The 13,375-nt window shown below is 37.7% G+C and overlaps 1 protein-coding gene and 1 long non-coding RNA gene across 3 annotated transcripts in view; both read left to right on the top strand.

Moving 5' to 3' along the window:
- KCNQ5 (potassium voltage-gated channel subfamily Q member 5) overlaps positions 1-13,375 on the top strand; it is a 609,909-nt gene that overhangs the window by 2,310 nt on the left and 594,224 nt on the right. The gene's annotated exons all lie outside the window — the stretch shown is intronic.
- The window catches only part of LOC104668647, a 46,888-nt gene continuing 39,607 nt past the window's right edge, over positions 6,095-13,375 (top strand). Inside the window, exon 1 of the long non-coding RNA XR_748858.2 lies at positions 6,095-6,215. This is a non-coding gene — a long non-coding RNA (uncharacterized LOC104668647). The remainder of the gene's footprint in view (positions 6,216-13,375) is intronic.

Below are 13,375 nucleotides of genomic sequence, written 5' to 3' on the forward strand. Positions count from 1 at the left end.
ATGTATGGCTTTGAATTTTAAGTATGATACCATTTCTAGTCTTTCATTTTTGGTATATTATGCATTGTATATTCAGAGAGAGTTAAAGAAAGCCTTGGTTGGTGCACATACTTTGCATCTCCTAACTTGTTCTTGAACATGAATGAGAACTTGCAACGCAACATTTTCTTTTCCATATATTGGTGTTAACAGGTTTGTATGGGCTTACAGAATTTTAAAACATTGATAAATGATTTTTCCAAAGGTTCAAGGTTGTATACTTCTCTATCCACCAAGCTTTATCAGTCTAGCAGTATCTTTAGTGGTAGATAGGAAATAAATTATGTACTTAATAGATGTAATGTGAAGTTTTGCATTATATATTTTGGAGTCTGAAACTGTAATGCCTCAGCAATTAGATAGGGGTGCTAGATCCACATTAGCACAAAGAGGGAATGGATAGTATCATCTTCTGGGAGGATTGTGCACAACTAAGCAGACCCTGGGGAAAGAGGCCATCTTTGGCAGTTGCTGCTTGTGATTTTAAATGAGCTTTAGAATAGCCAGACTTTACGCATTACATTCATTTATCCAAGTTGCTTTATGCTGTAAGTTTAACTAGACCCCAAGAAAATAATTTCGAGAGAGGTGTAATTAACTAATTCCTTGTCAGTCTGGGAATCCCCAAATCTTACTTTAATAACAGTTTTTGTAGCATATTAAGGTTCTTGCCAAGAACAAGTGCACTGTGATTAATGAGGTACTTCAGGGATGAATTTACTTGGTCGACCAGTGTTTTCACTGCCAAGAAACAAGAAAAGCATGTTTAAAGTTATGCTTGAGGTAAATATAAATTTCTATTATTTATGCAAAAATAATTATTATAATGGTATTTTAGGGGTATAAAATGTCTTTTCAAGAGTACATATCCTAGCCTATTGATAGGATGACTGGACAGGGCAAGGGGTGACCTACTTCAAATACTTTCCCTCAAACTTTTTAAATTAGTGGGGATTAGGAGATCCTTGCCCTTACCGTTCTTTAGGATTTACCTGACAGCCATATTTCCTGTCTTCAACTTTTCTTCATTTTACTAGTGTGCTGTTCAAACATGAGGTGACTCATTGCCTCGAATGTTGTTTGTCCCTTTTTAATTCTTCCTTGTTTAGGGAAAATTTTGAAGAATAATGAGGGTAGTAGAGGAACACAGGATGGGGCTTCGTATATAAATTTGCACTGATGCAACAAATGTGGTTCTGCGAAATTACATGGGAAACGGTGTTGTAGATATATGTAATTGATCACTTTGCTTAATGTATCTTTGTCTGACTTAATGCTATGGGTGCAAATTTATAGATATTAAACAAGGAGACAAGAAGAAGTCACCCACGCTAGGAGCTCTGAAGTCATCCTTTTTCTCATAGTTACTCCCTCTGGTCAGGCAAATGGTCATTAAATACTGTTTGTTTACTTTATAGGTATTTTTCAAATACATTCCCTTTTCTTCTTTACTACTTCTATTCCATTCTGTTTCTTACCTCTCTATTGGATGGTTTGTAATATTCTCCTGCCTGATCGTCTGGCTTCTGTTCTCAGCTTTCTCTCTGCTCTAACATCATAGTATTGTTCGTAAAATGCAAATCTTATCATATCATCCCCTTGCCTAAAATATTTCCATGACTCTCATCACCTACTCCTTCATCTATTTATCCATCTACAAGTATTGGAGTGTGTAATATGTGCTAATTCCCAAATTAACAAGGCAAAGGCCTCCACTCTGGAGGAAGGGAAAGACTCCAGCAAAGGACTACTACAAGCCTGTGAACAAGCGTGAAACAATGTTATTGGTGTGCTTAGAAAGAGAGGTTACGAAGTGAAGCCTGGGCAGAAATGTCAGCACAGGCTTCAAAGGGGAAGTGAGGTGTAAGCTGAGTTTCCACAAATGAGTAGTTAATTTTCAGGTGGGCACAGCAGGAGGGAATGAACAATCTTGACAGAGAAAACAGCTTGAGTAAAGATATGGGGTTGTGAATCAGCACAGTAATTCTAGGTGCTGTTAAGTATTTTCAGGGTGAAGAAAGCCACAAGAAAAGAAGATAGAGCAAAAGGCAAGTAACCAATCTCTTGGATAGCTTCAGCTGCTGACCATAGAATCTGGTATTTATCGTATAGGCAATAGTGGGCATTGAATGGTGAAAATCAGGGGAATGACATAATCAGATATAAATTTTGGAAAGATCTGCCTTTCATTAGTTCAGTAAATAAATCGGAGTGCAAAATGGAGTCAATATGGCCTATAAGGAGATGATAGCAATTGTGTGAGTTTTCCATTCATTGTTGTGTTCATTTATTCATATACTTATTCTGTGAATGTCTGTTGACTATCTACTATATGCTGTGGATCATACTAGAAAGATGAGAGATGATTTCCTAAGGAACTAAGGCAGTAACTGTGGAGATGAGAAGGAGGAGTTTAACCAAAGAAATGTTAAGGAGATAAAATTTGCAGATTGTTTTCACCAGTCTGACATGTGGTATGAGGAAGATGATTCTGACTTGGTTGATTTGAGGAATGGAAGTGCCGTTCACTAATATATGGGACAAAGAGTGAAGGGCACATATTCTGGTGAATATAATGGGTTCAGATTTGAACATGTTGGGTTTTAGATGTTTGTGAGTCATTCGGGTGGAGATTGTAAGTGGTGGGAACATAGCAGTGAACGAGGCACAGTCTATTTCCAACCATGTTGGATCAGCAACCAGAACTATTTCTGGCACATAGAGAACACTCAATAAAATATTTTTGAAGGAATGGATTCATTTACAAATCTGGAGTTTAATCTAAATATCTAACCAGATATTTAGCTTTGAAAGCCTCTGTCAGTTTTGTGGTAATTAAAGCAATAAGTAGAAAAAATGAGATAGTCCAAAGAATGTATAGAGTGAATGAGGGCATAGTGGAGGCCAGAGACTGAGGAACACCGACACCAAGCAGTGGATGAAAAAGTAAGAACCAATGGAAGAACCTGGGAAAAGCTTGACAGCAACCCAAAGGCCAAGGGAAAATCCAGGGGATCTTATTTTCATGAAAGTAAAGGAAGATGCATATGGAAAAAAGGTTATGGCCAGCAGTTTCCAGTGCTGCAGAAAGAACTAGAAAAGTTAGGTAAGATTTCATTGGATTTCTTATGAAGGAGGTCACTGGTGGCCTTTGCTGCTGCAGCTTCAGTGGGGTGCTAAGGGTCATAAATATGATTCAAGTGGACTGAGGAGTGGTTAAGACTTGGGAAAATGGACACAGTAGTGTAGATTAGATTCCAGATTCCTTGGAAGAGTTCACACAAGACCCTCAGGGCATAGACTCCTATGTAACTACTCCCCTCTAATATGCACTCTAAGCCCCACTCTTACTGTACTGCTCTACCCTGTGTCTCACCACCATGTGTTTGCTCATGCTGTTTTCTTGGATTCTCCCCACATCTTGCACCCTTGCTATTAAACTCCTAATGTTTCTCAAAAAGTACAGTTCAAAGATCACTTCCTCTTGGGCATATTTCCAAACAGTTCCCTTCCCTCTGCCAGGATGAGTTAAGTACCCCTTGTTTCAGGTTCCATGGCACTCTACCAATGTCATCATAAGGGTGCTTCCCCCATTGTACCGTCATCATGGGCTGCTTGGTCTGTCTCTCCCACAAGAGCAAGCGTCCATACAGTGAAATTTCTACTTATTTCTAAATATTAAGTGCCTAACAAGGTGCCTCATGTCTAGTAGACGCTCCATAAATGCTTGCTTAATTGAGTAAGTAAATAATTTTCCTTATAAGCCTTCCACAGAGGAGCTTCGGGGTGAGCCGAAGCTGAAAGAACTACCAAGTCTTTTCAGTTTTCTTAGAAGTAAGACACTGACGATTCATTTAAAAGGACTAGAAGTAGGAGATTAGTGCTTTGCTTGCAGTTTTGCCACTAATTAATTCTGTAAGTCATCTCACACTTCTGGGTCTCCAAATCTTCATCTGTGATATGGGCACAATCGTGTCTGTGATCCGAGATGGTGGAGGATACTGTAGAGAGTCTAAAATACTATCATAAAAGAGAAGGAGTATTTGGAATAAGAAGTAACCTGATCTTTTTATCATTTCCCTTCCTCTTCTGTGAGCTTGAGGGTTGCCTCTTAACTAGTTGCTTTAACTTAATTCCTAAATCCCCAAGGTCTCTGTGTTACATAGTAGCCAAAGTTATCTTTCTTTCTTTCTTTCTTTTTGTTTGTTTGAGATGGAGCCTCAGTCTGTTGCCCAGGCTGGAGTGCAGTGGTGCGATCTCAGCTCACTGCAACCTCAGCTTCCCGAGTTCAAGCGATTTTGCTGCCTCAGCCTCCTGAGTAGCTGGGATTACAGACTTGCACCACCATACCTGGCTAATTGTTTTTGCATTTTTAGTAGAGACGGGGTTTCGCTATGTTGGCCAGGCTGGTCTCATACTCCGACCTCAAGTGATCTGCCCACCTCAGCCTCCCAAAATGCTGGGATTACAGGCATGAGCCACAGCACCTGGCCCACAGTGATCTTTCTAAAGACTTAACAGAATACATCACTCCTCCTCTGCTTGGAGGAGGATCTGTTTATTGCTTGTCTCCTCCCTGACCCCCAATTCTTCAAAGGCAAGGGTTTCTGTCTTATTCACTATTATATCACCAGCACCCAGAACACTGCCTGTCACATAAAAGATGCTCCATGCATACATGCTGATTCATTTACTGACACCCCAGATCTCCAAAATATACTATTAGTTCCCTTGTGGAAGATGAAATTTTACTCTGTTGGCCATTCTATGTGTCAGACTCAATTAGACCTAATGAATTACTTTACTATGTACATATATATTCTATTCTGAATTAAGTTTATGTCTGTAGAGACTGATGTTTACATATTCTTTTTGCTCCTGCATTCCTTTAAAAAAATCACTGATTTCTCTTAAGTCTACAGAGGCCTCACAGAAGTTATACTACTTTATACTGTGCTGATATATAAAATCTTCCGTACTCTTCTAATTAGTCTTTAGAAATCTAAACGATGCTATTGTACTTGAGGACCATGTTACAATTAGAAATGTTGAAAAATGTTAAAATATTAGTACTTGGAATATGATAGCCTAAAAGGAAAAAAATGAAAAGGGTATTTCAAAATGAAATGAAGGACTGATACAAAAAAAAACTATAAACAAGAAAGATAGCCAGCAGCCTTCTGAAAACTGCTTGCAAAGAAGTAGTGCCAGTTTTAATTTTTAATTGCAAATGGCTATTTTGGCAGACGAAAATGCCAGCAGAGCATGTTTTATCCTGGCCCAATGGTGTGAAACTACTTGAAGCCCAATTGTTGAACAGCCACAGCTCATAGTTATGTTTAATATGTATGTGTTTTCATTTTAATTTCCTTTTCCTTCAGCCATTTATGAGTGCGTTATTTGAAGTTTTATTTGGTTGCAACCTGAGAGAAAGATTGGCCACACATCTGCATTTTTTTTCATAATTAATGAAATTCTTTAATGGTCTCAGGGTTTCAGGTGATCTTTTAATCCTTTGCAATCAGTGTGTCTGAAGAATGAGCTTCCTAAATGTTATTAAAGTCATCAATTTCTAAACTTAAAAATAGCTTGAAGTTTTTCATCATATACATTTGTGTATTGTGCATATATATTTCATACTCATACAAATACAAGTGCAACATGAGCACATACATACTGTATCTTTTAGCAGAGAATATGTGTTAGTGCAAATATGTCTATTTCCCTTTGTTTTGATCCTCTAAAAGTAAAAGACACTGGAATAAAATGCAATTTAGAAATGAAAAGAATGTTAAATTTACTCTTGATAATATAGAGCTTATCTCATAATTTGAAAGATTATTAAATTTTTACATGATGAAGAGATATACACTTTTTACAAACTCAGTCATAGTGGTCATTGTTGTCATTTATTGTACCTGTGAGGTAATTCTAGAATCCCTATTCCTTCTTCAGTCAGTGGCTGCATAATCTAATGATAATGTTATAATCCATCACTTCTCTTTTTAAACAGTCAATTTAGTTTAACATTTGATTAACAGCCATTGTGTATGCCAGGCAATGTGCTAGATGCTGGTGCTTCAAAGAAAGGAACAATGTGGACCTGACCTCAAAGAAATCCATTGGAGAATATGAGAGATTTAGATTTAATGATCAACATTACTTTTACTATACAGGTACCAGTTTCTTAATCTAGAAAATATCAGTAACAGTTTCTTAATCTATAAAATAGGATTAAAATATTACTTCAAGCTGTTATGATATTATATGGATTGTATATGTGTACATAATGTTTAATATATACATATTCACACTTAGCATGGTGGCTGTCATTGAAACTAGAGGGAAAAATAGACACAATATGGTAGAAGGCTGTATTTATATGATAAAGGTCTAGGATTTTATCCTCTATGTGATGGGCAATCTTTGAGGAAGATAGGATTTAGGCAGGTAATGTCATTGGATTTCCATTTTAGATTGGTCACTCTACTAGTTCTATCAGTGATGGCTTGAGGGAGACAAAACTGGAGGTAGCGGTTAAATTTTAAAACTATTGTTCCAACTTAAGCAAGAGATAATTAGGACTTAGACTGGGGCAGTGGTAGTGAAGATGGGGGAAAAGTATGACAATAGAGTTGAAATGTGTTAGTGAATGATTGAATGTGGAAGATTAAAAGATACAGATTTGTTATTTCCAGATTATTGGATTAGGTGGTTGGATAAATAGTGGTGCTATTAACTGAACTCAATACAGGTGGAACAACAGGTTGGCGAATTGCAGGGGTGATACAATGAGTTTAGCTTTGGAAATGCTGAGCTTTCGGTGCCTGTGGGAATTCCAACTATAAATGTACAGTAGCTCTTAGATGATGATTTAAAAGACATAAAAAAACAGACAAGAGTTAAAATCATGAGGAAAGCAAATAAAGATTAAGGGTAGGCGGTCAAGGATGGAAATCTGGAGAATACCAACATTTAATTGATGAGCAAAGGAAACAAGGAATGACAGGCTGTAAGGAAACACTAGACAAAAAGATGTTCAAGGTTGTGGAAACTAAGGGTCTGAAATGTAGAGAGTGGTTCAGTAAGATAAAGACCCATCAGAAATTACCATTGAATCTGGCAATGTGGAATTCTTCAGTGATTTGATAACCTCATCAGTGTTAACCTTCAGTGAAGCAGTGAGGGCAGAGGCAGATTGCTGTTAGCTGAGAAATGAATCAGAAGTGAGGAGAGGAAACAGCATATTTAGGCCATATGTTCAGTTAGTTTGGCAAGAATAAAAGGGAGATTGGACACTAGCTACAAGGAAATACAAGGCTAAAAGGAAAATCAAGAGAGAATAAAGTCATAGAGAAGATTTTTTTTATCACAAATAATAGTCATTTTAATTATTGATTATGTGCTGGACATTGTTCTAAATGCTTTATACACATTAATTCTTTTATTCCTCAGAATAACCCCAATAAGTAATATTAGTGTTATAATCTCCCTTTTAGCAAACCAGAATACCAAAGTAGGGGGCGGTTTAGTAACTTGTCCAAAGTCAGCTACTGAGTTAATAGCAGAACAGTGCTTTGAACCAAGGCAGGTTGGCTGAGAGCCACACATGCTTAGCCACTATATTTTATTTCCTTTACTTTGCCTGTTAGATATTTTCTTTTTCTTCTTCTTCTTCTTCCTCCTCCTCCTCTTCCTCCTCCTCCTCCCCCTCCTCTTCTTCCTCCTTCTCCTCCTTCTCCTCCTTCTCCTTCTTCTTTCTTCTTTCTTCTTCTTTTTTTGAGATGAGTCCCGAGTCTCGCGCTATCGCCCAGGCTGGAGTGCAGTGGCGCGATCTCGGCTCACTGCAAGCTCCGCCTCCCGGGTTCACGCCATTCTCCTGCCTCAGCCTCCCGAGTAGCTGGTACTACAGACGCCCACCACCTCGCCGGGCTAATTTTGTTTTTGTATTTTTAGTAGAGACGGGGTTTCATCGTTTTAGCCAGGATGGTCTCGATCTCCTAACCTCGTTATCCGCCCTCCTCGGCGTCCCAAAGTGCTGGGATTACAGGCGTGAGCCACCGCGCCTGGCCAGGTTTTTTTCTTTTTTTAAAAAATCGACTTTTATTTTAGATAAAGGGCGTACTTGTGCAGGTTTGTTACATGGGTATATTGCATCCAGGTAGTGAGCGTAGTACCCAATAGGTAGTTTTTCAACCTGTGGCTCTTCCCTTCCTCCCGCTTCTAGTAGTCCCAAGTGTCCATTGTTCCCATGTTTATGTCTATATGTGCTCAGTATTTATCTCACACTTATAAGTGAGAACATGCGGTACTTGGTTTTCTTTTCTTCCATTAATTCGCTTAGGACTATGGCTTCCAGCTACATCCATGTTGCTGTAAAGGACATGGTTTCATTCTTTTTAGTGGCTGCATAGAATTCTATGGTGTATATGTACCTTTTTTTTTTTTTTAATCCAATCCACCATTGATGGGCACCTAGGTTGATTCCATGTCTTTGCTATTGTGAGCAGCATGGCAATGAACATATGAGTGTGTGTGTCTTTTTGGTGTAATGGTCTGTTTCCTTTGGGTATATACCCAGTAATGGGATTGCTGAGTGAAATGGTAGTTCTATTTTAAGTTCTTTGAGAAATCTCCAAACTGCTTTCCACAGGGGCTCAACTAATTTACATTCCCACTAACAGTGTATAAGTGGTCCCTCTTCTCTGCAGTCTCACCAGCATCTGTTGTTTTTTGACTTTTTAATAATAATCATTCTGATGGTATGAGATGGTATCTCACTGTGGTTTTGATTTGAGCATTTTTTCATATGCTTGGGGGCTGCTCATATGTCTTCTTTTGAGAATTGTCTGTTCATGTCCTTTGCCCACTTTTTAATGGGGTTGTTTTTTGCTTGTTGATGTGTTTAAGTTCATAGACTTTGGATGTTAGACCTTTGTCAGATGCATAGACTGTGAATATTTTCTCCCATTTTGTAAGTTGTCTGTTTACAAATCAGAGATGACACAAATAAATGGAAGAGCATTCCATGCTCATGGATTGGAAGAGTCAATATTGTTAACATGGCCACACTGCCCAAAGCAATTTACAGGTTCAATGTTATTCCTATCAAACTACAACCTCATTCTTCACAGAATTAGATAAAACTATTCTAACATTCATATGGAACCAGAAAAGAACCCAAATAGCCAAAGCATCCTAAGCAAAAAAAAACAAACAACAACAACAACAAAAAAAAAACAAAAAACAAGAACAAAAACAAACAAACAAACAAAAAACTGGAGTCATCACTATCTGACTTGAAACTATAAAAGGCTATACCAACCAAAACAGTGTGGTACTCGTACAAAAACAGACACATAGACCAATGGAACAGAATAGAAAACTCAGAAATAAAGTGGCACACTTATGATCTGATCTTCAGCAAGGCCAACAAAAGCAAGTAATGGGGAAAGGTCTACCTGTTCAATAAATGGTGCTGGGATAACTGGCTAGCCATATGCAGAAGAATGAAACTGGACCCCTACCTTTCACCATATACGAAATTATCTCAAGTTGGATTAAAGACTTAAATATAAGACTGCAAACTAGAAAAATCCTAGAAGAAAACCTAAGAAATAGTTTTCTCAACATCAGCCTTGGCAAAGAATTTTTGACTAAGTCCCCAAAAGCAACTGAAGCAAAACCAAGAATTGACAAGTGGGACCTAATTAAACTAAGGAGCTTAGGCCACTATAATCTTGATTGTGGATGGTATGTGTGGGCCCAGGGCTCCTCATACCAGATGGGTAGAGTCATTACAAAAACTACTTTGGGGTCTTGTATAGCTCTTAGCAATATAGTGTATGCACAATAAATGTTTGTTGAATAAATGAATTATAGTTTAAATTCCTTATAACCTAGTATCAAGGAATTTTTTTTTTTTCCTTTCTTTCTGTGCTTCTGCCTTTCTGGAATGGTGTTTCTCCCCATTTGTTTGTACAAAATGTTGCTTTTTCTTCCTCCGAAAGCTGTCTGTTCTTAAGAGACGCATTGAATTTCTAATTACATGCTCTAAGAGTGTACTGCCTAAGTAGACTGGGTACCTAATTTACATATTGCTCTATGGTAATTAATAGAGACTTGTAGAAAATGTGGATTTTAAAAGTATAAGGGGAGAACCCTATTTTTCTTGGGGTTTTAGTTATGCTCAAATTTCTTAGAAAATAAGGAGTGAAGTCTTAAAATTACTGAAGTTTTCTAATATCTATATATTATTTCTGAAATTTGGCAATAGTCAGATATTCAGAATAATTTTTAAAAGATTATACCTTCCATTTTGGAAGTTGACTACTTTAGAAGTTGACTATATACTTTGGAAGTATATAGTTAAGAAATAAGTTAGAAATTCGTTTTTATGCCATGTGGAATTATTATAGAAAAATATACAATAAATAAGTCCAAATATATTTGTAACATCGTTAAATATCAGTCAAAAATATTTACCCCAGTGGCTGTTATAATCATTAAGAGTTTCTTTACTCAGTGAGCCAAGAATAGATCTATAATCTGGCATCACAGAGCTGTACTTTTTCTGTTTTATTGAGAGGTTAAAGCACAGCCTCAAAATGCAAATGTATCATAGGAGTACATAGGAGATAGAAAACTACCTGCATTTTTTTCTGGTTGAAAATTTTTCCAAAGCATAGGCCTTGTTAAAGTGATTCTCATAACCTTTTCTAGAATGGAAAACAAGTTTAAGGCTTCTATTTCTCTAAACCTGTTTTCTCTCACACCTGAATGAATCTAGGAGGATTGGATGGAGTTGAGAATTTAGATTCTTCTCCCCGTGTTTTGAGTCATTGGCTACATTTCTCAACTTTCTGGTTTATAAAATTAGGATATAATTCTTCAGTGTTTGTTTAATAACCTGACCTCTTGCTAAGTGTAAGGCCCTAGAGTAGGAACTATAGGGCTTAACATAAATAAGACATAGCATATTCCCTCAAGAAATTTTTATCTAGAAGGATATTCGTTTACTATTTACTAAGCCTCAAAAACCATCTCTCTGAATTGACTTAGGATAAAAGCAAAGGTTGGCCTTTCTCCAGTGGCATTTAGCTATTGCTCCTTTTGAAGGGATTTACAAGGTAAACTCCAGGATCACCATGTACAGAACTGCTGATTGCCAGTTCTCTTGACCCCTTGGGAAACTTTGGAGCTCAGCGTTCAGCTGCCTGTGCAAGTGGGCGTTCTGCTCAGGGCATTCCCACACTGAGACCAAACACAGGAGTTCCCACTGATCATAGTAATTTCTAAACAGTGGTAATTAAACTAGTTAAACTAAATGTTCTAGTTAATAAAACATTCTGAGTATGTTTAATTTGCTCCAAAGTATTTTAAAAAATAAGAAAGAAACCAATGCTCTTTCATAATACTTTGTTTGGAGGTGTTATTTTCTTTCTCCCTAAATGGGTTAAGAACAATAGTATAAACCAAAAAGTTGTTGTTTTTTAGCAAAATGAGGTGTCTATTTTCAGTATAACTTTTTTTTTTTGAGACGGAGTCTCGCTCTGTCGCCCAGGCTGGAGTGCAGTGGCCGGATCTCAGCTCACTGCAAGCTCCGCCTCCCAGGTTTACGCCATTCTCCTGCCTCAGCCTCCCGAGTAGCTGGGACTACAGGCGCCCGCCACCTCGCCCGGCTAGTTTTTTGTATTTTTTAGTAGAGACGGGGTTTCACCGGGTTAGCCAGGATGGTCTCGATCTCCTGACCTTGTGATCCGCCCGTCTCAGCCTCCCAAAGTGCTGGGATTACAGGCTTGAGCCACCGCACCCGGCCTATTTTCAGTATAACTTTAAGCTTCTAATATTGTTCACTTAATTCTAGTACATGGAAGGAAAATATTATACCTAGCCTTCCAAGAACACAATATGCAGTGGACACTCAAATATTGAACACTTGGAAACACTTTGGAAACACTTCTTCCATTTGTTCAACTTTCTCCAGTCATGTGGAAAATGGCTTTTTTATTCAACTAAGAGTGGTACTTCCCAGTGCAGCTAAGGTCAAAAAGTGTTAAAAATGTGTGTTCATTGCAATCTCTAAGGTGCTTTTTGTCCATTTTTTAAAGACTACGTACTTCAAATGGATTTCAGACCTAGATCAGCAGTCAGGTTAAAGAATTTCAAAGTGAGATTAAACTAATTTTAAGTTTATCATGCCTGATGATAAAATCCTATAGTTCTGGTTTGGTATGTCAAATGGAAAAGGCAGAGAATTTGATTGGCAATCCAAATGACATTTGGGAACTCACTTAGAACCTTCAAGATAGGATCCTGAACCCAAGGAGCACCTACTCTTACTCATCTAGTCCTTGACATAGAAGAAATTACAGTTTGTTTTGGGGAAACAGTTTTAACAAGCTCGAACATTCAAATTTGCATTCAAGTATTTTTCTCTAGAAGAAACCCAGTTAAGTTCCCTTAGCTTCAGATCCATCAAGGAATAAACAAAATGAGATGGGTTAGGATCTTCCCAAATGAACCAGCTACCCTAGTTACATAGGTCCTACTTTACTTGTGCACTGAGATCGTCCTGCAATTCTTCCAAAGTTAGGACAGGAAGCATAGTAGGAAAGAAAACTATGTAGTCGTCATATTTGTACCAATCGTGTGGACGCCTAGAGAGCAGTTCAGGCTACCAATGCTTCAGTAGCCCATTATTCCTTTCACTCAATAGAATGGCCCCAGTCATTCCGCTGAAATTGGAAGTTAGAGTTTCACAGTATCTCTAGCAGGAAAGATTCCCTTACATGGTTCCAGATCTTTTACATCCAGTATTGGACTTGATGAGCTACTTTACAAATTACATTTCCTAAACTAGTTGGGTCATGCTGCTGAGAGCTGTTTTCCAGAGCTAGTGGGTATGGAGTTTTATTCCAGGCTTCAGGGCAGGAAGTGGATAATAAAAATACATTTATAGATGGCACTAAGTGAGGTAGCCTAGACAACCGTAAATAAGAATAATCAAACTATCACGTTGTATTGGAGAAGACAGAATATTCCTCTAATTGAAGGGTAGCTGTCATAATTTACAGTTGTCATCAATGAAGGATTGTACTTTTTTTCTCCACAAAAGATTAAAGGCAAATACCTATTCTTTTTGTTTGTTTGTTTCTTGTTGATTCAAATTCCCTTTCCACACTGCAATCTTAATATAGATTTCTAAAGCATGTGATAATATATTTAAAAGACCTATTCACAATAAATCTGTTATGTTTTTATACTGTCTCAAGGGTGACATGTAAAGTTAGTGGTTGCTCTACAGTAAGCATCTGGCAGTGGAGTGGCAGTGCAG

The sequence above is a fragment of the Rhinopithecus roxellana genome, chromosome 4, assembly GCF_007565055.1.
Source record: "Rhinopithecus roxellana isolate Shanxi Qingling chromosome 4, ASM756505v1, whole genome shotgun sequence".
Classification (NCBI taxonomy): Eukaryota; Metazoa; Chordata; class Mammalia; order Primates; family Cercopithecidae; genus Rhinopithecus; species Rhinopithecus roxellana.